Genomic DNA, 25,283 nt, shown 5'->3' with positions numbered 1-25,283 from the left:
CTCCTGGGACCCGTGACTTCGTTGTGGAGCCCACGAGGCTCTGGACTTCCGGCTCCTTCAGGCGAGGCCCCGCCCATGTCACAGGCAAGGTTGCCTGACATCCTGCCCTGCGATCTGGGCCGCAGCGGTGATTCTTCTTGGCTGGACCAATGCGGGGTGGCCACCCGCGATTCAACTACACCATATGCGGGGTGGGCACCCGCATTTAAAATAGCATGAGAGCGGGTGGGCTCTTGCTTAGATCGGCATCATGGGGGAATCCCTACGAGGGGGATTCCCTCACCAAGGGCTTTACCTCAGCGCTGCGCAGCCCCCGCTTACTCTTCTCCTGGGGAAATTCAAAATAAAGTGCGCACAGGGCGCAGGATGCCACACGAAGTCCTGAAGGTCCTTAGGAATAAAGGAGACAATACTGGGCCCAGGGAGGCAGCCCTCATGGCAGGTCCTCCTGGGCCCCACCAGTAGCATGCCCCAGCAAGATCAGGAACAAGCAGAAGAAGAACAAGAACTGAACAAATTCATGGGGTCACAGCCCCTCTACTTATACCAACATTTCCTTTGTCTGTAGTGCAGGCCAGATGCAACTGGTTCAGGGGGGATTTTGGAGCACTTTGATTTGCAAGCTCCTCTTCCCCTTTGTCAGGTGGGGGCTAGGTGATCAGACACACCACAGGAGACGGAGCCAGTATTCACTAGGGCAGGCACCATATTATTCAGAGTCAGGGGATTACCCCTCCCACTACTCCCAGCCCAGATATCCTATTCAGCCCAGCGCTGACTCACCCTGCCCCTCCTGGAGCCACACACACCTCCCAGCCCCTGTCTCTCACAAGCCAGACATGCAATTCACATCAGGCAGCAGACACATAGCTCACAGAAATGCCAGCTTTTAAAAGTGGCATTTCCCAAATAGTCACAATAAATCTGGGCACACCATTGCGCAACATTTATTCTCACAATGTCATACATACTAAATTTGTCCACGCTGCTCCTCCCATACCATGAATTACCACTGACACACACTGATCAGGGAATCCCCAATGCATTCCTATGGGAGGGCTGGTCAACCTTACTAAATGTACGCAGAGAGCGCACGCACTTTACACTGGACCACAGTGCTAAAGTGCCCAGAGGCCTAAAACCACCAACACCAGGTCACAGAAAATACAAAGGGGCAGATTTACAAGCCCCTTGCGCCACTTTTGCGTCACTTCTCCCATGTTAAAAGTGACGCAAAAGTGGCGCAAGGGGCTTGTAAATCTGCCCCAAAACGTTTAAGGGTGAACCTGCCAAAAAAGGGCCAAGTCCAACACATCCCCCTTTCAGCCAAAACACAGTGTAGAACCAATAACTAAATTGAAGGGCGTCCCTGCTCTGGGCGATAGAACACGGACGCGGGCCCTCACTGCAGGGACACCCTCCGGATCTACGCCAGTCTGAACCCATGTGGTTCCCTCTGAAAAACAAACCTCTCAGGCCCAACTAGGCTACCACACCAGTACTCGCTAGTTGTCGACGGGCAGGACCAGGCCCTAGGCCACCCAGATGTCACTGGTCCTTGCCAATCTACAGGGTGGGGGGCAGTAACCCCTGCCACATAATAGCCATTCTCCACTCTTCCTCTCAGTGTAATTCCAAACAGCCACTGATCTTCCAACCTAGGGTCAGCATTCTCAGGCTGACCAGAGGTCACGGGCAAAGCGCCGCCTCACCCTACCTCTCTTTTGGGGTTCCGCACTCTTTCAGGAGAAGCACCCACAGAACACAACTCTCCCACCAGTTCAGGACCTCTCCCCATAAACTGATCTAACACCTAGGATCCAAATTCACCGGCTGCACCGGGGTCAGAGGCGAGGACTCCCTCCCTCTTCACCCCCATCCAGAGCCCTATACCCCCCCAACTGGAGTGGTACCCCTAGAAGGCAAACCGGTCAGGACACTGATTACAGTTGCCCTTCCGTCCAGGACAGGAAACACCTGAACCTGGCTCCCCAACCAAGGGACAGTACCCTTTGGTCAGATGCGCGGCGAACCAGGTCTTCATGGGGAGCATGCATGCTCCCCCTGAGGGTGACAAATAACTAATGTGTTGTGTGACAGTCTGCCTGGCGCAGAGCTCACGACCTCCTGTCACTCTGACAGTGCGTGAAGATGCCCCATGACAGAAGTGGTGTCACCATGGTCAATCATTGGTGACTCAGCCCTTCTGGCTGGCCCCTGACCTACTGGTTCTTCCACTGAGGACTCTTTCCCCCTCTCACCCCTCAATCTGGACTTCTGCACCCTCCACTTAGGAGTGGCACCGCCAGACACTAGAACTGATGGAGGCCTGATTACAGACACTCCCAGCTCACCCAACAAGGGAGATCCCCCTCGAAGAACGGTCCAACAGGACTGACTAGGCTCCCTACCTCCCTACCTAGTGTCCCCTCTAAGAACCATCCAGTACTGGAGACTGAGGAGCGGGCACTTTGGGACGCAGCCCAATCTCACTCCTTCTCCTGCGAGACAGGATGTGAGTCCCTACAACCTCCTCACTATGAGGTTACCTAGCTGGGCTACTCTGAACCACTTCCACCACTCTGGGTGGGAAGACACCTGCACCATTCTTCTAGTATCACTCCCCAATGCAAGCTCCCTAGAATCAAACACTTACACACTCCAACGGATGTTGGTGCGGCTCCCGAAAACAATTACGGGGCAGGTTCTCTCTGACAGAACAGATTGAACAGCTGTTTTACACCATTCGCCGTGCTAACCAATCACCCAATGTCAAGTGCACCACAACATTCATCCACACTCCCCCCTCAAGACTGGTGAGACAGCATCTTACTGCCCCATAATCTCAACCTGTCCCCCTCTTAACTGGGAACCAGGTACCGTACTCTGGGAACTGGGAATGGGACTACCTGTACTGGATTACACTTTGCTGCCACCACTGGATCCCACCCTTACTGGGGATTTCCGAAAACTACAACTGCACTTAGGGGATAATCTACCCTCCCAAGCTAGTTACTACATGCCAATTAAGTTACCACTGTAGGCCAACACTGAAGCCACACACACCTCCCAGCCCCTGTCACTCACAAGCCAGACATGCAATTCACATCAGGCCTAAAATCCCCAACACCAGGTCACAGAAAATTCAAAAAGTTTAGGGGTGAACTTGCCAAAAAGGGCCAAGTCCAACAGATGGCATCCTTTCTCACATGATGCACCCAGAGATTCTGCCTCCCTCTCTTCACCTTGCAAGCCAAGCACACCATCTGCGGTTTACCCCAAGGCTCATCCCTCAGTCCTACACTCTTCAACTTCTGCACAGCACCAATCGCAGACATCGTCAGATCGCACAACATCAACATTATCTCCTATGCTGTCGAGACACAGCTCGTCTTCTCGCTCTCAGCGGACCCTTCCTCGATGAAGACCAACTTCCATAACTGTATGAAGAACGTCTTGGCATGGATGAAAGACAACTACCTAAAGCTCAACATGGCCAAAACTGAAGTTTTGATCTTTGGCAGATAAACTGCTCTCTGGAATGACTCCCGGTAGCTGGTGGAGAATAGAACACGCTATCTTTCAGCAGTGCTTACCTGACGACTTTTTTTCCTGTCCTGCGTTGCTGGTGCCCTGAGCCTCTCCTTCCTGTTACGGACATCACTTCTTGCTTCTTGTGAGGCATGAGTTAGGAGAGAGCCACGCACAGTGCTGGCCTTGCTGAGGGACCGCCAGCTGTCTGGAAGGAGATACCGCCAGAGAGCCTTCGGACCCAGTGAGTGAGGGCCTATCCTGAGTTGGTGCCGAGTAGGGCACAGCCCAGGTCCTTGGTCTTGAGCTGCCCCCACCTGATAGTGGCCTGCTCCAACAACGGGGGCATGTTTGTTTTTGGAGTCCCTGATGGGGGTTACGTCGGGGCACATTGTCGGTGCCCGCCCTCCAACATGGCCACATTTCATTTTAGGGCCCCCGTGGGGGTCCAGAGGGCCCAGGGGTGCCCTAGCCTTCAGTTTTGGCAATCCAAGCTGCCCCGCCTGACAGTGGGCAGCTGCAACGTTTCTGGGCAAGTTGATTTAGAGAGCCCCAGGGAGGCCCCGAGGGCCCCTTCACATTATTTCCAGCTGCGCCGCACCAGTGCGGGCAGCTGCAACGTATTGCATTCTGGTTCAGAGGGCACATTGAGTGCCTAGGCCTTTCTTTGCTTCACAGCTGCATGGCAAGTAGCGTCAGCTCCTACGTTTAGGCCAACAGTTCTTTGGGGGCATGTGGAAGGAGACAGGAGTGAGATGCAGTCCTCTGCCCCAGCGCAATGGCACACTTTGGATTCCGCTACCTTGGCAGCAGCCCTGACATTTTGGACGTAGGGCATTTGAGCCCCTTTGAAAAGGCCAGTTAGCCAGGGGGACTGTTGGGTTTGTAGGGCGCCAGGCCCTAATGTGTTTATGTGGTGCTAGGAAATGTGATTCAACTACTATGATTAACGCACCCTGTTTTATGCCTTGAACTGTGGTTTATTTTTGCGGTTATTTGCACACTGTGGTTTATCCTAGTGAGTATTCTCTACTGTGAGTTATGGCCCTAATGTGTTATGTTTAGGAGGTTATTCCTTAATCTAAGAGTTCTGTTTATGTGCTACTGCATAATGTAGTTATGCCGGTGAGGGTATTGTCTAATGCGTTTGAACTTATGAGATGATTGCATAATGTGTTTATGCTGGTGAGGTTGGCGCAGAATGTAATTCACGCCTAAATGTGATACTGTGCATAATATGGTTTATGTTACAGGATGATGCTGAGTACAGTGTTTGCCAGTGACTACTGGTTGTGTTCCACGTTTATGATATGTCCTACATTTACTAAGTTCACTTTGTGATGGTTCTGACACTGGTCCAGTTGGCCAAGTCAGGTGTACATAATCCCTTGTAGATATTACCTAGTGCCAGGTAGCACAATGTATATAACGTGATTACTATTCTAATGTGTTATGAGAATACAAAGGCTATTTATGATATAACCTTGTGTGGAGTTCCTTTTGTGGTGTGCCTAGTATGTTTTTGCCGGGTGCATGCACAAACGCTTTACACATTGCCTCCGGTATAAGCCTGGCTGGTCGTGCCAAGCTACCAAGGGGGTGAGCAGGGGTTGTCTTTGGCATGGAACTCCCTTGCCCTGACTACAGTGGTGGTCTCTGCCTGGCTTTGGCGCAAACCTTAGCCAACCAGAGATCCCATTTCTAACACCAATCATCTGAGTGCATCGTCTGTGATTTCAATCTTGCATAGTCGATCTATGAATGTGTGGTGGGAGGCGGTGTTGGAAGATGCGGAGAGGTCCAGGAGGATAAAGGCAGCTGATTCTCCTCAGTCGAGTAGGGTGTGGATGTTATCTATTGCGGCGATTAGTGCTGTCTTGGTGCTGTGGTTGGTTCTGAAGCCTGATTGGGATGAGACAAATATGAAAGAGGGAGTGCTCATTTGTCCCCTCTCCTATTTCAAAACAATCCACGATGGGATGCAGTGTTTACATTGTGACTTGTGTGTGTCTGACATATCACGAGTTTGGATGTTTGTGGTTGCGTAGCCCGTAATTTTGCGAAACGCAGGCTTTGTTACCACATAAACACTTAGAATATCCGGTCTAAGATTTTAGCACAAGAATTGCAGGTTATTGTTATCTGTTAAATACAGCATTTTCATAATTTTGATTGGCTGGAGATTCTCCGAAGTTTTACCTTATTACCTAAAAATATATGCTAATGCATGCTTTTGGAATATATCAAAAGTATATCGAAATTCTCAACACAAAGGGGCACATGCATCAATATTGCTTTTTGCGATTCCTTAATTGCGAAAAATAAGGAATCGCAATTAAGGAATCGCAAAATGCAATGCATCATGAAATCGCAAAAAAAATTGCGATTTCTTAATATTCCTTAATTGCGACTCGCAAATTGCGAGTCGCAATTAAGGAATACCTCCCCATTCATTTCAATGGGCCTAGAGGCCCTTAGGAATGAATGGGAAGACATTCTCAATTTGCGATTCGCAATTAGCGAATCGCAAATTGAGAATGCGATTTCAAGGGTGCAGGGGTGTCCAAAGGACACCCTGTTGCACCCCTGAAATCAATCTGTGCACATATGTTGTGCACACACATGCCCTAAGGGCATGTGTGTGCACAACATGAAACTTTGAAAAATGCACTAAAGTGCATTTTTCAAAGTTTTCGCAAATTACCACGAGGTTCAACCTCATGGTAATTTGCTCCCCCTAATTGCGAAATCGCAATTTTTTAAAGTTTCATGCATTGCATTTAAGGAATCGCAATTTGAGAATTCCCATATATTGGCGAATTCTCAAAATGCGAGGGCCTTCACCCTTCATGCATTCCAAAAGCAGGTTTTGCGATCGCAAACGGACGATTTTTGCGATTCGCACCGTTTGCGATCGCAAAATCCTTTGATGCATGTGCCTGAAAGTTTCTTAAATGTGTTTCTCCAATATATATTGTTTTGTTTTGTTTCGAAATCCATTGTCTAGAAGAAAACATATGAATCTGTTTTTCTTTGACTACTTTATTTACAGCTCTTGTGGAGAAGAGACAGTTAGTGCTTGGAAATATCCATAGTGTAATATATATTCCGATTAGCCAAAATGAGCTAATTAAAACCTGTCTGTATTCCGATTGTAAATTAAACCAGTGAAACGTGTCGATAAACCACCCTGACTGGAAAGGCCACGCCAAGAAAACAGAAAGTCATCCGGTTCTTGGAAGGAAAGCTCTTAAATGACAGCGATACTTGAGTGATGTCACCTCCCATAATGTTTATGAGAGTGAGGTCATCTTTGCTGGCGCTGTGGTGATTTCATCTCTCTGTGTTACAGTAGAACGCATGAGCTTGCATTCTCATGTGGATACAATTCAATTGGAGGTGTCATCCTCCGCACTGCGGTTAGGAGCTTGCTTTTAATGAGGTATTAAATTCATGACTTTCGTTCAGGTCACCCACATTTACTTCATCATAGCACTGAATTTCCTCAATAACGAAAAAAAACATTTTGTCCGTAACATGCTTAATGCTTATCCTTAAAACGTATTTTATTTGCCTTTCTGTGATGTCTCTACACAAATATTTCTTCTTTCCTTTCCGTCCACGCCTTTTTACATTGCTTTAAACCTAAGGAAAATGTTTTTAAAATTTTCATGAAATGAGTTAAACTTTTGCAATGAAAACGTTTTTTTTCAGTTTGCATTACATTTTGCTATCGGTTTTGGAGCATTGTTGGAAGTTTCACGGTTATGTCTTGGTAAAACACCATCTTTCTTTGGATGAAAAAACAAGTACATACGAGTTATACGAGGCGACCTATTGGTTAAGTATGTGAGGTAATAAGTAATTGCATATTTGTGAAGCATTTTTGATCACTCAGATCACCTCCGTAGCAGAACATAACTTATATCACGTTTAAACATTGTGTCCAATAAAACACGAATACATTAAATTCAAATTATAAACAAACCAATGAAGAATACCAAGTTTAGAAAGGAAAGAAAATACTAGGAATATCATAGTTCTTACTTGTAAAAAGTCCTTAGGATTGGAAAAAGGGAATGGGAAAATATTTGAATTACTAGCGAGTTCAACTGTGAAATGTCTGAAATGTCAAAGGGCAATAATTGCTTGCAGCCACCACTCTTTATGTATAATTGAATTGAATGAAGGAATGGATTAAAATACACACGACTGTAAAGCATACAAATATCCTCAGACCTCTTGGCGCTGGGGGAGGGGAAGAAGTCAGAAACCAAGACAGGCTTACAGCTTAATTGACATTAGGAGATGGATGCCACTCCAACTGTGCAATCGCCAGTGGTGTAGCAGTGTTACTATGGTTCTAGTGCCCCTTCCGCTCCCAGACACTTAATCTAATCCCTCCACCATTTTTTTAGGCACTACTTCTCAATTTCTCACAACAAAATCCTTGTCTGCCGGTGCTGCCCTATCTCAATCAATCAGGGATTTGTAAAGCGCGCTACTCATCCGTGAGGGTCTCAAGGCGTTGAAGGGAGTGGGGGAGGGGCAGGGGAGCAGCTCTGGATCAGTCGAAGAGCCAGGTCATGAGGTCCTTCTTGAACGTGTGCAGGGTCGGGGAGAGTCAGATGTTCACCAGGAGCTCGTTCCAGGTTTTGGCTGCGACGTAGGAGAAGGTTCTGCCACCTGTTCTGTTTCTGCGGATGCGGGGTACCTCTGCCAGGGTGAGGTTGGCGGAGCGGAGGTTCCTCTTGAGTACGTGGAAGGATATTCCCTCGTTGAGGTATTTGGGTCCGATGTTGAGGGATTTGTAGGGGTGGGTGAGGAGTGTGAAGGTGGCCCTCTTCTTGACGGGGAGCCAGTGGAGGTCTTGTAGGTGGTGGGTCATGTGTTTGCTATGCCGTGTCCCGAGGATGAGCCTGGATGCTGCCTCCTGGATGGTTTGGGGTTTGTGTAGATGGGTTCTGTTGATCCCGTCGTAGAGTGTGTTGCCGTAGTCCAGTCTGCTGGTTTTCAACACTGGTCATTAACACTCCCATCTTCCAAATGGTAGCCCCCACATCTGTTTTTTTATGACTAGCTGTCAGTGTGAGTTTGACCACGGAAAGGGCCTTACTCATGTTAATCAAGGTGCCAACCAATGCCAAGTAGTAGAAAAGATGTTTTCTGAGTAACCTCTGAAAAACATTCAAAATGCTTTGGCTTTCAAAGTGTCTGCAACCTAAAATGGCGGTCATTTACCAGCATTCAGCCTCTGAAAGAAGCGTGGCAAAGGTTGTGCTGCTAACATGACCTACCCTGTCTGAGCCCTTCTGTGTCTTTTGGGGCGCGGGTCCTCTTTCCTGGACTTTACCTCAAAGTGACCAGACATTCCTCAGAGAAGCTATAAGTCAGATTCACAAAGCTTTTCTATGACCAGTTTTGTCTTATTTGAAGTAATATCTGACACTCCAGAATTTAATGGGAATAATAGATGCACATTCACAGAAAAAAACATCTTTGCAAATATGGTTCTTCCATTGTAACAATTAGTCAGAGAAAAATGGTTTGAGTATCAGGGCCAGAAATCCTTCAGTAAAACACAAATGCTCACGGTAGACTTTTTTTTAACCTGACCAGAAATTACCAGCTGTACGCAGATGTAAATGAGGTTCAGGTAATGAAGTCCATTAATGGCTGTACTTAAAATAATGGAACGCCAGCAGAATCAATATGATACGTATGTGACAAGCACCCCTTAAAACAACATGCTACATATATGTATGTCATCATGCTAGTGCACTAGAACCGTTCATAAACAAATACCATTACCCTCTCGTCCTCCCCCAACATAACAAGAAAGTGCAAGGGTAATGGAAAACAACTCATTAAACACAGTATCAATACACTGAATCCTTGCCTCAAATGACTGTGAAAACTTGCAGCAATTTTCATATATGAATCCGTCTCCAATCTGTGGGTGGGTTTTGTCTCTCAACTTTGGAGACAGTTGTAGAGCACCACACAGCTCCTCACCCTGGGACACATCACAGCCCCTGATACAAGCTGACACCACCCTACTGTTAGCAGAATGTGCCTGACTTTTGTTAAGGGAGCACTGTGAACTATTCATTTGGCTCATACCTGCCTGCGTCCACCACTCCCCTGCACTGTGCTCTGAGACAACATGGAGATTTATCATCTTGTGTGTTAGTAACACGGAATTATAACATCATCTATAGTAAAAAAAAAATGTATGGCCTTATCACTACCGCTGTATGATACCTGAACCTGTAGGGTTGCTTTGACCTGTCTGGTGTGTGACCCTCTAAACGCGCAGGACCTGATTCACAAGGAGTCTCTGCACTGGTGGTGGAGGCCCCGCAGTCATTGGGAAGTCTGCTTTCAGGTGGAATCTTCACACCTAGCGGCAAAAGGCAATATGCCTGTCTTACGACAGAACGTTTCTTCATTGATTTATGAGTTTGTGAGTGGTATTATGGATTTACGAGTGAGTGAATTTAAGAATGAGTCAATGGGTTGATGAATGGATACATGAGTGAAAGAAGGAATAAAAGGCAGATATGACAAGTGATTGCGTTCCTCAAGTCACCAAGCAATAAATACGCACTTTAAGTTACAAGCTCTGACGTTTGACTTTGCTAGTGCTTCTTCATATAGGTTTAGAAATGTCCTGACTGACTATTGAAAAGATTTGAATGTTATTTTTCATTGAAAAGATTTGAGTGTTACTTTTGTTATTCTACCTCCGGAATAAAGTCTATGGAAAAGGCTGTTTTCTCTCTTGGTATGATAACCCTTGGATTGCAATGATGTGTAGAAGAATGGATGTTATTTTAACATGCATGTCCTGGAACAGCATGGGCCATGAAGAAGGCTGTGTGTCCTTTTCCACTGTCTGCCATTGAATAGCAGGGACTATGGAGATGGTGGTTTGTTCTTTATACACCTCTTTCCTTGAATAACTGCAAGTGTGAAGAAGATTACACCATCTTATAATACTAAGAACAGGTGGTTCCTCTCAAAAATGTGTCCACTGATCTCGAAATTTAGAGCAATTATCATTTTATATCGCTCCTTCCTTTTCTCTCTAACATACTGGAAAAAAAGCAATGAATGCATAACTCCCTCAGGATTTGAGAGGTAGCAGCTTGTTGGATCGTTCTGAGTCCAGTTACTAGCCCCTATACAGTGCAGACACGACCATAATATCTCTGACTGATGACTGTAGAATTATGTTGGACCAAATTGGCTCTGCCACCTTATTATTTGACTTCTCAGCAGTATTCAACACTCTGTAACACTCTACTTTGATTAGCAGACTTTTTATACAAGCTCTCAAATGGCTTGGCGCCTTTGTTTCGCGCACAGCTCAAGCCTTTACTCTTCCCTCTTCCCGCTTTCAAGTCCTTTATTTCCGCCCTGTTTTAGGGAATTTGACAAGGATCATCCATGAGACTCACATTCGTTAATGTATGCATGCTCTCGCTTGCTGGCTTATTTGGTCATGCGTCTTTACACTGTATCCTACACCGATAAAACACTGATTATCATTTACATTGCTAACAATCCAGACTCAGCCAAGCGTTCCATTTTGTATTAGAATGTTTTCAAGTTGGATGCAGAATAGCTTTCTCAAATGTAACTGTAACAAGACGGAGTTTTTTCTTTTTGGTTACCATCCCTTTGTCTGGACTTTGGCCTAGTGGCCCTTAGAACTGCATTAACCTCTTTCAGTTGCATCTGCTAAAAGCCTTGGCATTATCTTGGATGATCAACTTACTTTTAACACACAAATCAATCAGGTTTCTAGGGCTTTTTTTAATCCTATGAAAATGCTCAGGAAATTGTGCCTATGCTCAACCTTTCTTCCTAAAAAATGGTCATCCATTGAATAATCAAATCCTGGCTTGATTAAGATATTTCCGTCTACCTTAGTCTTCCAGATAATCTCCTGCACCATCTCCAGATCATCCATTATTCACCTGCTTGGTTTATTCTCAATCTTCCAGCCATGCATTACGTTTCCTCACAATTAAAAGATCTATATTGGCTTCCTATTACAAGGTTTTCCATTTTCAAAACTCTTGGTCCACAGAGCAGTCTATAATTCTGGCCCTAAATACCTTAGGAAATTCAAACATCATCTGCTTCCATGCCCTCTTTGCTCCCTTTCAGCTAAACCTGTGCTTCCCTGCATCAACAAGGTTCCCAATTTCTGGAACGACCTCCCTCTCACACTTAAATCATTTGCCTACAATAATGCCTTCAGGAAAAAATGAAACTCACTTGATTCTTTAGCTAGCTCCCTCTTAATCTATTGTCACAGCTACTTTGCTCCTCCTATGCCCTCATTGCCAGGATACACTTTGGATATTTTTTGTGCTTAACAAATCCTTAACCTGACATATTATGCCTTGGAATATCCAGGGATGTGGAGACAGTGAGTGTTATTTTCACATGCCTAGCCCAGGAACAGTTGAGGCGTTCGAGAAAGCTGGTTTGTATTTTCATATTTTGCTGTGAAATATCCAGGAAAAGCATTTTTTAGGTCAAGCCTAGGCAGCGCGCATGCGCTGTATGCAAAACCTGCTGTAAGCAGTATAGCAAGTGTAATCCTACCTGCTGCTTGCCATTGGTTAACTTCTGCATCACTCTTATTGCCTGGCTCCTTATTGGTTGGTGCTCCCAATTCATCACTTCTGTTTTATCTGAAGGAGCCCCAACCAACTACAGTTTTATTACGCTATGAGGGCCTCATTACGATGTCGGGCGGAAAGCCTCCTACTTACATTCGGATTCCCCTAGACCATGTTGGAACCCTTCCGACCAGCTCGGTCGGAAAACTTTCTGACTAACTGACTACGATGTGCGCAGCCCCAAGCGAAACTTTTTAGTCAGTCCGAGTCGGTTCCGATCGGCACTCGGAGACTCCAAGTCAAAGACGATTCTTACAGCTCTATGGACAGCGCTTCTGACTGAGTGTTTACGATGTCTGATCCTGACAGCCTTTCCAATCGGCCTGTCTGACACAAAAAGGCTGTTGCAAACTGACTTTGGGGGCCCCTAGCAGGCCCCCTTCATGCTGATGTTTCTGGTTGGGATCTGTGGGGGCACACAAGGGACCCTGCTGTAAAACCATGCACAGGGTGGCAGGCCCCATGGGGTGCTTGCGACAGGGTGCAAGGCTTTTCGCAGACACCCATTTTCCCCATGGAAGCCTGTGTTTTCAGGCACAACACAGGCTCCCATTGAAGTCAATGGGAGTCCTTCTGACCAGTGTTCGGAAGCATCGTAATTGGTCGTGCGGCACCGCCGATTTCGAGTCGGTCGGAACCGAACCCAACAATGAGTTGGTCGCATTAGTTTCCGCCCGACATCGTAATGAGGCCCTAAGTGTTCATGTGTTGTGTTTAGGGACTATTTGCTTTATTTTGTGTCACCAAGGCACCTATTATGGCGCCCAGTTTCCTGTTTCTTTTTTTATCACCATAGCGCCCGCTTCATGGGTTGCCATACACATAAGTTAAATTGCACAGACGCCACGTTTTATATTTTAGCACCAGCAACACTCCCAACAGTAAGGCAAAGTCTCTGAGAACTAAATAATAAAATAAATGCCAGTACTGTAAATACTTTTCTTTCTAATGGCCATACACTAATTGACAAAAAACAAAAAGTGACGTAGACTACTTTTTCTGTCTGAGTTAATCAAATTGAAATTATTATTTATTCAAAATATCACATTTTTCACTCAATTTTTTGTACTTTTTCTATTTTTCACAAAATTGCAACATTAAAAACACATATAATGTACAAATTCAAGAACATACAATACACTCTCAGGCACTCCAAAGTCCGGATTCTCTCACCTTCAGTCACAACCACTCCACACATTCACCACATACAACAAACAATATATTTACAATTATCAAACTTTTTTCACAATTCTTTTAACAATGCCATAGAAAATTGAACCAAAAAAATGTCATCTCATTTAAATTTTTCTGAGGCTAATGTTTACACAACCTTATGGCTGGAAAATAACTGGTCTACACGTTTCGAACTCTAGCTGGTTTATAGAGTTCTCATCAGGACCAAAAAGACAAGCTGTGGGGAAAGGAAATAATAAGATAATTAGTCTCATTTCTCTTATCAGCCTGCCATCGCTCTCTTTTAGTCTGGAGCATCTCTTACCTGTCTACACTTGTGAGTAACCCAAATAAATCCGTCGCAGGACACTACAAGGGAAATCACAACCTATGCATTAGCACTTAATGTTCAGCAAAACAAATCATTACAAACACTCCCTCAGGGGTACTCACATTCACACTGATGGTTAAACTTACATGTGGCTTGTAGGACCAGAGTCACTGTCTGTGTGTATAAAGGTGGTCGGGGTCTTGTGTACCTGTGGTTGGATACAATCAAAGCTATGTTATGTGGTTTATTTCTCACAGATGACTATTCCAGAGGAATTGCAGGGGAAAGTACTTACTCTAGAAATCACCCGGTGTTCGCGTTTATTGGATTCCAATCCCTTGCGCTAAGACGCTCTGAAAAAATGGAAAGATGGAATATAGCGAGTGTCAACGAGTGCTCTCATGGTTCGGCTTTTTTACAGCGTATACGATTGTTCGCCTGGATTTAACAAGGGACTCGGCCCATACCTGAATGAATAACGGATCGTCCGTCTCCGTTCAATTCGCTCGAAGCAAATCAGTCTCCGTATACACACAGCTTCCGGACTGCGAGTGTCCGCGGTAACATTCGGCATTAACAAACAACGTCCACGAGGATCATGGGGGTTGTAGTTGAAATTCGAAGAATCATGGAAAAAGTAGTTTCATGAGGGAAATTCGTCCGTTTGTTATAAACTCATTTCTGGAAGTTATTGCACAATAATCCATCTCTCGTGCCTCATGCTGGCTGTGTGGAGGACAAGACCCGAAGTAATTTTTAGGGGGGGACCTGAAGTAATTTATAGGGTCTGCAACCTTTCTTTTTACGAAACAGCCATCCTGATGCGGAGGCATAGTGCGTGAATTATGGTAATTGTAGTTTAATGCAAACATCCTCGTTGTTTTACAAATCGGGCCACGGCAGATCCCTTTTGTCACTAACAGACTATTGCAATAAGTCGTTTACGGACCTAGAAAAAAGTGTCTTTTCACATATCTCGTCATAGCGAAATATAACATCTCATTAGGTCCAAGTAGGGGTGCAGACAATAGGCCTGGTGTGTTAGTGAGACATTAGTTCGCTTGTCACTAGCAAATTACTACAATAAGTCGTTAACACACCAAGAAAACTGTTTCTTTTCATATGTTTTGTCATAGCGATAAATAGCATCACGTTAGACCCAAGATGGGGTGTAGACAATGGTCCTAGTATATTAGTGAGTCATTAGTTCGCTTGTATATGGGAAGTTTATGCTGATGGAAGTTTGGTTAAGAAACTGTGCCATGCTATTATGGAGATTGATAAATCAATCAGAAAAACACGAGGAAATGAGTCATGTAATTTCTCTTTTTCTTTTTTACTGGGGTGAAGAAGGAGCAGATATTGTGTTTTCAATTCCATCACCATATTCTGTTTCATGTCTCTTGGTGGGCAGTATTCCGCATTTGCTAACATGATGCCTGTCAGACTGCTATATTTGTCTGTAGCTTGACTGAATAATGATAATACTTATGAAGTTGTTTAAATAGACAATTTGAACTGTTTATAAGACCTAGGGCTTTTAAGACAATTTAGAGAAATAATTGCTGGACAATTCCCGCTTTTGTCCCCATTTGCCAAAGTATTCTGGAAGAGGGAGAACCCCCAACACTGCCGTGAAGTCTCACACTTTCTCGTCACATCCTAAAGGTATCAGAATAAGTCTGTAGTGCCCTTTCAGATTCCATTGCTTTGTCACCAATGTATGAGCAACGCATGTGTTATAATGCACTATTTGTGTCTGAAACCAAAACCTGTTTGGAGGAAGGCATGATTTCTGAATTCACTCACTTGCCATGTGCAATTCGAGGTGGGTATCACATTCCACCACCTTCAAATTCCCCATATTTTGTTGGTGCAGGTGTTGTAGTGCCTTTGCCTCTCTTGTCCCATGCCGTGTTTTACCTCCAGAGAGTACAAAAGCTTTTGTTTAACCAACTGTCACATGAGAACTAGTCTGAATGCATAGGTGCGGATTTACCAAAATGCCAGAAGTAGTGGAAGTGACATCACACACTATTTACGGTAACAGAATTTGAATTTGAATTTAAAAGTATTTATTTAGCGCTCGTACACCAGGCGGTTTCATGGCGCTGTTGAGGAGAATGACACCTGAGTAAGAGGGTGGAGCGGTTTAGATTTTAAAAACCTGTGCAAACAAATTGGTTTTCAGGGTGCTGCGGAACTCCAGGTAGGATGATGTTGATGTCATATGGAGAGGTAGAGAATTCCAAAATTGCGGAGCAAGGAAGGAGAACTTAGAGCCTCCCATTTTGCTCTTCTTGCACCTGGGCACCACCAGGAGGGACAGAGGGGAAGATCGCAGTTGTCTGCTGGGGATGTAGGGTACGATTTTGGACATGATAAAAGATGGAGCGGTTCCCGCAAGGGCCTGGAACGTAATGCATCCCATCTTGAAGAGGGCCCTTTCTCTTATAGGGAGCCAATGGAGGGATCTTAGAAGGGGAGTGGTGTGGTGTGATTTGGGTAAACCATAAACCAGGCGGGCAGCTTGGTTCTGCACCAGTTGAAGCCATCGGATGGCGTATGCGGGGGCGCCGTTGTATAGGACATTCCCGTAATCCAACCGGGAGAGGACCAAGGCCGTCAAGATCAGTTTAAGGGCTGAGAGGAAAAAAACCGTGAGATCTTTCGAATGGTGCGCAAAGTAAAAAAACAGGAAGAAACCACCGTGCTGATCTGAGAGTGTAAGGTGGGTTGTTGATTGAGGGTGATTCCCAATGTCTTGACAGAGGGAGAGGGAGAGGGGGAGGGACCAAAAGAGGGGGGCCAGAAAATGAGGGACCATGGGTTGAGTTTACCGCCAGTGAGAAGAAGTTCGGTTTTATCAGGGTTGAGCTTAAGATGGTTAAAGCTCATCCAATCCCTGATAAAGATCATCACCGCCTGGAAATTATGAATAGAATCAGGGGAGTCAGAGAGGTTAAAAATGAGCTGGAGGTCATCGGCGTAATTAAACACCGTGACCTCCATCCTCTGCAGGGCAGAAATAAGCGGACAGATGTACAAATTAAAAAGGGGAGGGGAAAGAGAGGATCCCTGAGGGACGCCACATTGCACTTTGCGGGCCTCGGAGGAAAAGTTCGCCAGGTGGACTGCCTGTGAGCGATCGCTCAAAAATGAGCTGAGCCAGGCCAGGGCGGAGCCTCCAATGCCTGCCGCCTCGACACGGGAAAGGAGGATGGTGTGGTCCACCGTGTCGAAGGCGGCCGACAAATCAAGCAGAACCAGTGCCTGTGGAAGATTAGCATCTTGCCCCGCTCTGAGTGTGTCTATAACAGAGACCACCACTTTTTCGGTGGAATGGAGAGGGCGGAACCCTGCTTGGCACGGTGAGAAATAGCCGCTGTCCTCTATGAAAGAGCTAAGGACTTTGGTGGCGTGGCGTTCGAGAACTTTGGCCGGGTAGGGGAGAAGGGAAATGGGCCGATAGTTTACTAGCGCTGTTGGATCTGCGCCTGTTTTTTTCAAGATTGGAATGATGGTGGCTGATTTGTGGCATGGAGGGACAGTACCTAACTTAAGGGTCTCATTGAGAAAGGTGAGGGGGGGATGGGCAAGTAAGGAAGATATCGCGCAAGATGTGAGCCGGGCAGATGTCGGAAGGGGATCCAGACTTGACGCAGGGGAGCAGGGAGAGGAAGATTTCTTTGGACAGCGGGGCTATAAGGTCGAGGTGAAAGGCGTTGGGTGGTAGGTCAAGGTTTAGGAAACTGAGGAGGGAGGGGGAATATTGGCCTTGATATCTGCAATTTTGTTGATAAAGAAGTTATTCAGCGAATCGCACAGGGGCTGGGAAGGTACCGGCTTGGATGTGGTCCTGTCCGAAGAGGCTAATTCGAAGACTGTGGCAAAAATGTCTCTTGGTTGGTTCTCTGCCCGGAGGATCTTGTTCGAAAAGTAGCAAGTTTTGGCGTCTATGATGGCTTTCTTGTACTCTGCTTGGGTGGAGGAGTACAGTAATTTGGTGGCGGTGCAGTAAGTACGTCTCCACGCACGTTCTGCACGGCGGGCAGCCAGTTTTTTCTCCTTAAGTTCTGGAGTGAACCATTTGTTGACGTCGTGGACGCGTCTTACCCTAATGCGTCTTAGGGGTGCCACCTGGTCGCAGGCGTTAGACAGCCATTTATTTAGAGTTTCTGCCTGAAGCGGTGTGGCCTGTTCCTCTATAGCTGGACTAGAGGCTAATAAAGAGGAACAGAGCAATGGGATGTCAACTTTGCCCCAGTTGCGAGCCCAGGTGTTCTTGGGCAGGGGGGGTTTTGTGGTCAAACTTGAGTCCAAGGAGAAGGAAATCAAGTGGAAGGAAGTGTAATCAGTTATTGTGATGTGATGATGGCTATAACAAATGCACAATTAATATAATAACTGAGCATTGACTAATACAGTTACATTTTAGATATCAGTATATTTTAAATAGGCGGTTGCAAGGATATAACTGGGGTCATTAATCGTTTATGTTGTTATTGCCTGGGATATAATATGTGCATTGGAAGAGAAGCATATACTCCCGCAAAAACGCAGAACACTGGGAACTGAAAATATTTATAGTACAAACTAATGATTTAAAATTTTTACTTGTGTACACCTCATAGCGAAAGTGTATTGATAAGCCACAGAGATGCAAAGAACCTGACCTGACCTGGTCAGACCCGGTCGCTCCTCCCGCCGCGTGGCCCTCCCCGAGTGTGTCCGGCCTCCTCCTGCTGCCTAGAGAGTTCTGCCCCTGCTGGTTTGGCCCCCTGACCCTGCCTGCCCTCTGTGCCTGCTTCGTGTTTTGGTAACTTGTATCGCCGTCCTTCCCGCATTGTATTTTATAATGGTTCCGTCTTCTTCTGTGCCTGCCTCGCTTACTGTACTTGTATTTTGTTTCCTTCGTCGTTTTTTCGCATTGTACTTTATTTGTCCCATTGTCACTGCTTGTTCCCTGACCCACCCCGCTCCCTGCCGCTGCTCCCCCGCAGCCCCACCCACGCTCCCTCCAGCATCACCGCACCGCTCCCCCCCCACTCGCCACCCCGCTCCCGCCCCCCAGCTGCTCCTCCCTCCCACAAGGGTTCATAAGGCGAGGCTCACGGGCGAGGAGCTGTGACCTGACCTGACCTGGTCAGACCCGGTCGCTCCTCCCGCCGCGTGGCCCACCCCGAGTGTGCCCGGCCTCCTCCTGCTGCCTAGAGAGTTCTGCCCCTGCTGGTTTGGCCCCCTGACCCTGCCTGCCCTCTGTGCCTGCTTCGTATTTTGGTAACTTGTATCGCCGTCCTTCCCGCATTGTATTTTATATTGGCTCCGTCGTCCTCTGTGCCTGCCTCGTTTACTGTACTTGTATTTTGTTTCCTTCGTTGTTTTTTCGCATTGTACTTTATTTGTCCCGTTGTCACTGCTTGTTCCCTGCCCCACCCCGCTCCCTGCCGCTGCTCCCCTGCGGCCCCACCCACGCTCCCTCCAGCATCACCGCACCGCTCCCCCCCACTCGCCACCCCGCTCCCGCCTCCCAGCTGCTCCTCCCTCGCCCCGCCCCCCCAACTGTCCATTCATGGCAGAGTGCATGCGTACGCGCAGCGTTGACGTGCAGCGTTGACGTGCAGCGGGCGCGCCAACTGTGTGCCGAAGGCGCGCCAAAGGTAAGCCCGTCTGCGCCCGGACGGCGCCCAGCGCCAGGAACCCTGGCCCCCGCAGCTGCCAGCCCACCCGCCGGACTTACGACGCCTCCACCCTCAACGCACTCAACACCGGCCGGATCCCCGGCTGCCACCGAGCCACCCCAGGATGCATCCACGGACCCTTCACCTGCCACTCCTGCAAGCTCTCCTGCACCCGGACCTGCACCGCACCCGCCAAGCCGGGCACCAGCAGCAACTACCTGAAGTGCATCCTGCTCAACACCCTCTCCGTCCACAGACACACCGTTGAACTCTGGAACCTCCCCGACATCGCCATCCCGGACGGATACAAGATCACCTGGAGGGACCGCGTCAACCAGACCGGAGGAGGCATCGCCATCGTCCACAAGAACACCATCCGCATCACGACCAACTCCGACGACACCCTCACACCTGCACTTCCAGATACACACCGACCCCAAGACCACCCTCAGAGGCACCCTCATCTACAGACCCCCGGAACCACGCACACAATTCAGTGAAGACATCGCTGACTTCATCAGCCCGCACGCCCCCCCCTCCGCTGACTACATCCTCCCAGAGGACCTCAACTTCCACCTAGAGAACAACAACGACCGCAACACCACCACCCTGCTGGACAACCTCGCCAACCTCGGACTCAAGCAACTGGTGACCACCCCACCCACTACGCCGGCCACACGCTTTACCCTGTCTTCTCCTCCAGCAAGGACATCTCCTTCAGCCGCACCACCGGACTCCACTGGACAGACCACAGCTGCGTCCACTTCAGCTTCAGTAGGACCACCACTCACCACCACCCGCAACAGGTTCCCCGCAGATACTGGAACAAGATCACCACCGACCAACTCACCACATCCCTGAGCCAGAACCCTCCCGCCAGCTCAATGAACCCCGACCAAGCCGCCGACAACCTCACAAGATGGATCACCAACTGCGCAGACGACCTCGCTCCACTGAAGACCCCCCCGTCAGACCCGGCAGCAAGAAAGCATCCTGGTTCACAGACGAACTCAAGAGCTCCAAGAAGAACTGCCGGGCCCTCGAGAAAGCCTGGCGCAGAGACCCGACTACAGACAACTTGACCACCCTCAAGCACGCCACCCAAAAACACCAGCAGCTGATCCACACCACCAAGAAAACCGCATTCAAGGAACGACTGGACAACAACGCCCACAACAGCAAGGAACTCTTCAACATCGTCAAAGAGCTCTCGAACCCCAGCGCCGGAAACAACGACATCACTCCCTCGCAAGACCTCTGCAACTCGCTCGGCTCGTTCTTCCACAGCAAGATCGCAGACATACACAACAGTTTCAGCACACAGCCGATGCACCCTACGACCGTACCAACGCCCCCCACCACCACCCTCCGCGTCTGGACCCCGGTCAACACCGAAGACACCATCCGCACGATGAACTCCATCCACTCCGGATCACCAGCCGACCCCTGCCCTCACCACGTCTTCAACAAGCCCGACTCCATCATCGCACCCCATCTCCGGGACATCATCAACATCTCCTTCGACACCGCCACCTTCCCAGAGAGCTGGAAGCACGCCGAACTCAGCGCCCTACTGAAGAAACCATCAGCGGACCCCACTGACCTCAAAAACTACCGCCCCATCTCGCTCCTTCCTTTTCCTGCCAAAGTCATCGAGAAGACCGTCAACAGGAAGCTGGCCGCCTTCCTCGAGACGAATGGATCCCTCGACCACTCACAGTCCAGCTTCCGGGCCAACCACAGCGCCAAGACCACCCTCATCGCAGCCACTGACGACATCCAAGCCCTGCTCGACAACGGGGAAACAGCGGCCCTCATCCTCCTGGACCACTCCGCAGTGTTCGACACTGTCTGCCACCGCACCCTAGTGCAGCGCCTGAATAACATCGGAATCCAGGAGAAGGCACTGGAGTGGATCATTTCCTTCCTCGCCGGAAGAACACAGAGAGTCCGCCTCCCCCCGTTCAGATCCGAGGCCACCGAAGTCATCTGCGGTGCACCACAAGGTTCATCACTCAGCCCCACGCTGTTTAACATCTACATGAGCCCCCTCGCGGCCATCGCACGCCAACACAACCTCAACATCCTCTCCTACGCCGATGACACCCAGCTGATCCTCTCCCTCACCAACGACCCCGCAACCGCCAGAACCAACCTACACGAAGGGATGAAAGACGTAGCCGAGTGGATGATGAACAGCCACCTGAAACTGAACTCAGATAAGACGGAAGTCCTCATCCTGGGATCATCACCCTCCGCCTGGGACGACTCCTGGTGGCCCCCTGCCCTGGGCAGCGCACCCAAACCAACGGACCACGCACGCAACCTGGGCTTCATCCTGGACTCCTCCCTCTCGATGACCAGACAAGTCAACGCCGTCTCCTCGTCATGCTTCAACATCCTACGCCTGCTACACAAGATCTTCCGGTGGATCCCCACCGGAACCAGGAAGACGGTCACCCAGGCCCTCGTCACCAGCCGACTGGACTACGGCAACTCCCTCTACGCCGGAACCACAGCCAAACTCCAGAAAAGACTCCAGCGCATTCAGAACGCCTCAGCACGACTCATCATGGACATCCCCCAACACAGCCACATCGCCGGACACCTGAGAGACCTGCACTGGCTCCCCGTCAACAAGAGAATCACGTTCCGACTCCTCACCCACAAAGCTCTCCACAACCAAGGCCCCAGATGCCTTAACGACCGCCTGACCTTCTACACTCCCACCCGCCAGCTACGATCGACCAGCCACGCCCTCGCTGTCGTTCCCCGCATCCGAAGAGCCACAACAGGAGGAAGATCCTTCTCCTACCTGGCTGCCAAGACGTGGAACTCCCTCCCCATCCACCTCCGCCTGACCCAAGACCACCTCTCTTTCAGGAAGCAACTCAAGACCTGGCTGTTCGAGCAGTAGAGGACCCCCCTCCCCCAAGCGCCTTGAGACCCTCCGGGTGAGTAGCGCGCTATACAAATGCTTTGATTGATTGATTGATTGAAAGAAGAGTCTTAAAAACAGCATCGATAATGTCCCTTTATAAATTCATATGAATCACAAGCACTGTTCTGAGACTGGAACAACCAATTTGTATTGAATTTTTTCATCATACTTTTTTTTGCAGGTTTATACAGTGCAAACTTGATCCGAAGACATCAGTGCACTTTACATGGGCACCAGTTGCTTTTCAGACAGACACATTCATTTTTAGGCACAGAGATATTAAGGGGACCATTATGATGTCGGGCAGTTCGCCACCGCCCGACCGGCGGTGGCGATCTGCCGACATCTATCTCCTCCCGCACTCCATTTACCCCTGCCATATTACAATGGTGGGGGTACAGCGGCGGACAGAAAGACTGTGCGCCGTCCGTCGTTACGATTGCCTGCCGTGCGTTCTTGGTCCTCAATATGGTGGCGGTGCCTAGCAGGCACCGCCAGCCATATTAAGATATGTTTGGAATTTAGCCTTTCCATGGCGGCGATTCCGCCACGGAAAGACACGCAGGCTTTGGCTGTGGGGGCCTGTTTTGGGCCCCCTTGGTGTTGGGGGGTGCAAATGGGGAGGTACCTCTGGTACCCCCCTACAGTGGCATACACAAGGTGGCAGGCACCGCGCGGTGCCTGTCACGTTGTGCATGCTAATGCACATCATGCATCTTTTGTATTGCAGCGGGTGCTGCTTACAGCACTGGCCGCCACAATGTAAAATATGCGGGATGCGACCGCCAGGGTGGCGGTCGCATCCTAATGGGCATGGCGGGACTGCCCACCTCTGGCAGTCGGTCCCGTTTACCGTTACGGTGGCGGGTGGACATCGTAATGGGACCCTAAGTGATTTTCCAGGAATCTTAGGATGTTGAGCCTCCCACCGAGAGGCAAACCCAGACCCCAGCTTCAAAGTCTGCTGCTCTAGACGTTAGGCCACATCCTCTCCTTAGTGTGCCTATCATTAACTTCTGCAGAGTTTTTCTCCTCAGCCCTCATGTAAAATCCTACATCACACCACTAACATCCTTAAATAAACAGCCCAGTGAATAAAAGACAGAGAAAGTGGTAAGAACACAGACTTGTGCTGTTTTTGAAACTTTAAAACTGTTATTTTTCTACCTGTGACTGTTTTAATCCAATCTCTTGTCCTCAGTACAAAAGGTATTGTTAAAACTGCTGTTTTCTTGCTTTCTTTGCAATTTTTACTCTTTAAACTGCTATTTTTGTACTTGTGACAGTTTGAAATTCTGTCCTGTTTTTCCCTGTACCATGCTTAGGCTTCCAGGGGTACCCCATCGCACCCTATCCACCCCCAGCACCCCACAACTGCCCCTCTGGGTCTTTTTAAAGTTAAAAAGGCATACTACTTCCCTCAGAGGCTAAGCAGAGTGTATTTAAGAGACTACAGAATCTGCTTTAAGGTTTAAACTGTGTTTAGAAAGTAGATATAACCAGAGGCTGTCGGCATGGCTTGCGGGCTTCATAAAATAACACTTACCTTGCAGCCACCGGCTTCCACCTCTTCGCTCCTGCTCACCTGTGTCTGACTCCAGGTTAGGATCAGGGTAAACCAGGACCAGCAAAGTGTGGATTGAACCTGTCTATATCCAAAGAGATTCTGATCTTCAGGAGAAGGTCACTGCCCCCTGTCCAGCCTCCTGTGCTTGAAGTCACAGGCTCCTATTATAACTTTGCCACTGGACATTAAATCTGTGCTCTGATTGGTTGCTGTATTTGGTGTTTCTATTGGGCTTAAGGTTAGAATTTTTATTGGCAGATAGGCCTGGGGTTCGGATTGGTCCCTGGAGCTAGGGTTTCTATTGGGCTAGGTTTTTGATTGGCTGATAGGTCTGGAGTTCTGATTGGTCACTAGGGCTAGGGTTTCTCTTGGGCTTAGGGTCTAGTTTCTGATTGGCTGCTACCGCTAGGGCTGTGATTGATTGTAAGGGGCAGGTCTCCCATTGGCTCTAGGGTTTAGGGCTTGTGTTCCGACTGGTTAGGGTTAGGGCTAGGGTTTCCATTGGCCAAAGGTGTTACTTGATCACTAGGGCTATTTAAGCTTGGGGCTCAGGGCGTCTCAGCCTGGCCATTGAGGATAAGGGTGGAGAGGACAGGGGCAGTTGCCTGCTTAGGCCTTTACGGGACAGGTCAGGCCTAGGGCCAGAAATGCTGCCCTTTATTTCATTCACCATCACCCACCTTAACCCACCCATATCCACAAACATATAAACACACTCACAGCAAATGCACTCTACTCATTCACTACAAATGAACCATAACAACATTTCAATAGCTCAACAACCACTATAAAACCCCAGAAACCACACCTATACACCTTTCTACCCTAACTACCACACAGTGGCAACATCACTCTCACACATACCAGCACTGTGTCCCATACCACTAACAAATCCACACAACACCAACACAACACAAAGCCACACTATACATAATATACATTAATTTATTCCATCCAAACATACACTCCCTGTTCATACAAACCACTTGCTCTACCCACTGCTTACACCTAACAGAGCTCTTTCTGTCACCACAAAACCTATGCTTAGCATTGCATCATTTCATCAACCAACACCCTACTCCTCTTTGTACCAAAAATATACAAACACACAACCCTTACTCTCCAATCCACCACACATATGACCTCTTCCAGCAATCAAATCTAAAACAAACACCCATAACTCTTGTCCGTCCCCATCACACACCACATACACTCCTTTGAAAAAAACACATCCCCACCTCCTTTACCATTCAGCCTCCACTCACCAACAATACTTTACATATAAATCCTTGTCAGACAACTGCACATCATCATCTCCTCGCACTGCTCCACAAAAACATAACACACACACCGGCACAAC

General features: G+C 48.1%; 1 long non-coding RNA gene across 1 annotated transcript; it reads right to left on the bottom strand.

The window, feature by feature from the left end:
* Window positions 1–13,880: 13,880 nt before the first annotated feature.
* Window positions 13,881–14,276, bottom strand: LOC144819461 (uncharacterized). The gene is made up of 3 exons (XR_013607383.1): window positions 14,202–14,276; window positions 14,030–14,087; window positions 13,881–13,942 (listed from the first exon to the last, which is right to left on the bottom strand). It is a non-coding gene; the product is annotated as an uncharacterized LOC144819461 (long non-coding RNA).
* Between the last annotated feature and the right edge of the window lie 11,007 nt (window positions 14,277–25,283).

The sequence above is a fragment of the Lissotriton helveticus genome, chromosome 2_1 (genome assembly GCF_964261635.1).
Source record: "Lissotriton helveticus chromosome 2_1, aLisHel1.1, whole genome shotgun sequence".
NCBI lineage: Eukaryota > Metazoa > Chordata > Amphibia > Caudata > Salamandridae > Lissotriton > Lissotriton helveticus.
The sequence above is the reverse complement of the archived record's forward strand: the minus strand, read 5'-3'. Positions and strand labels throughout refer to the sequence as shown.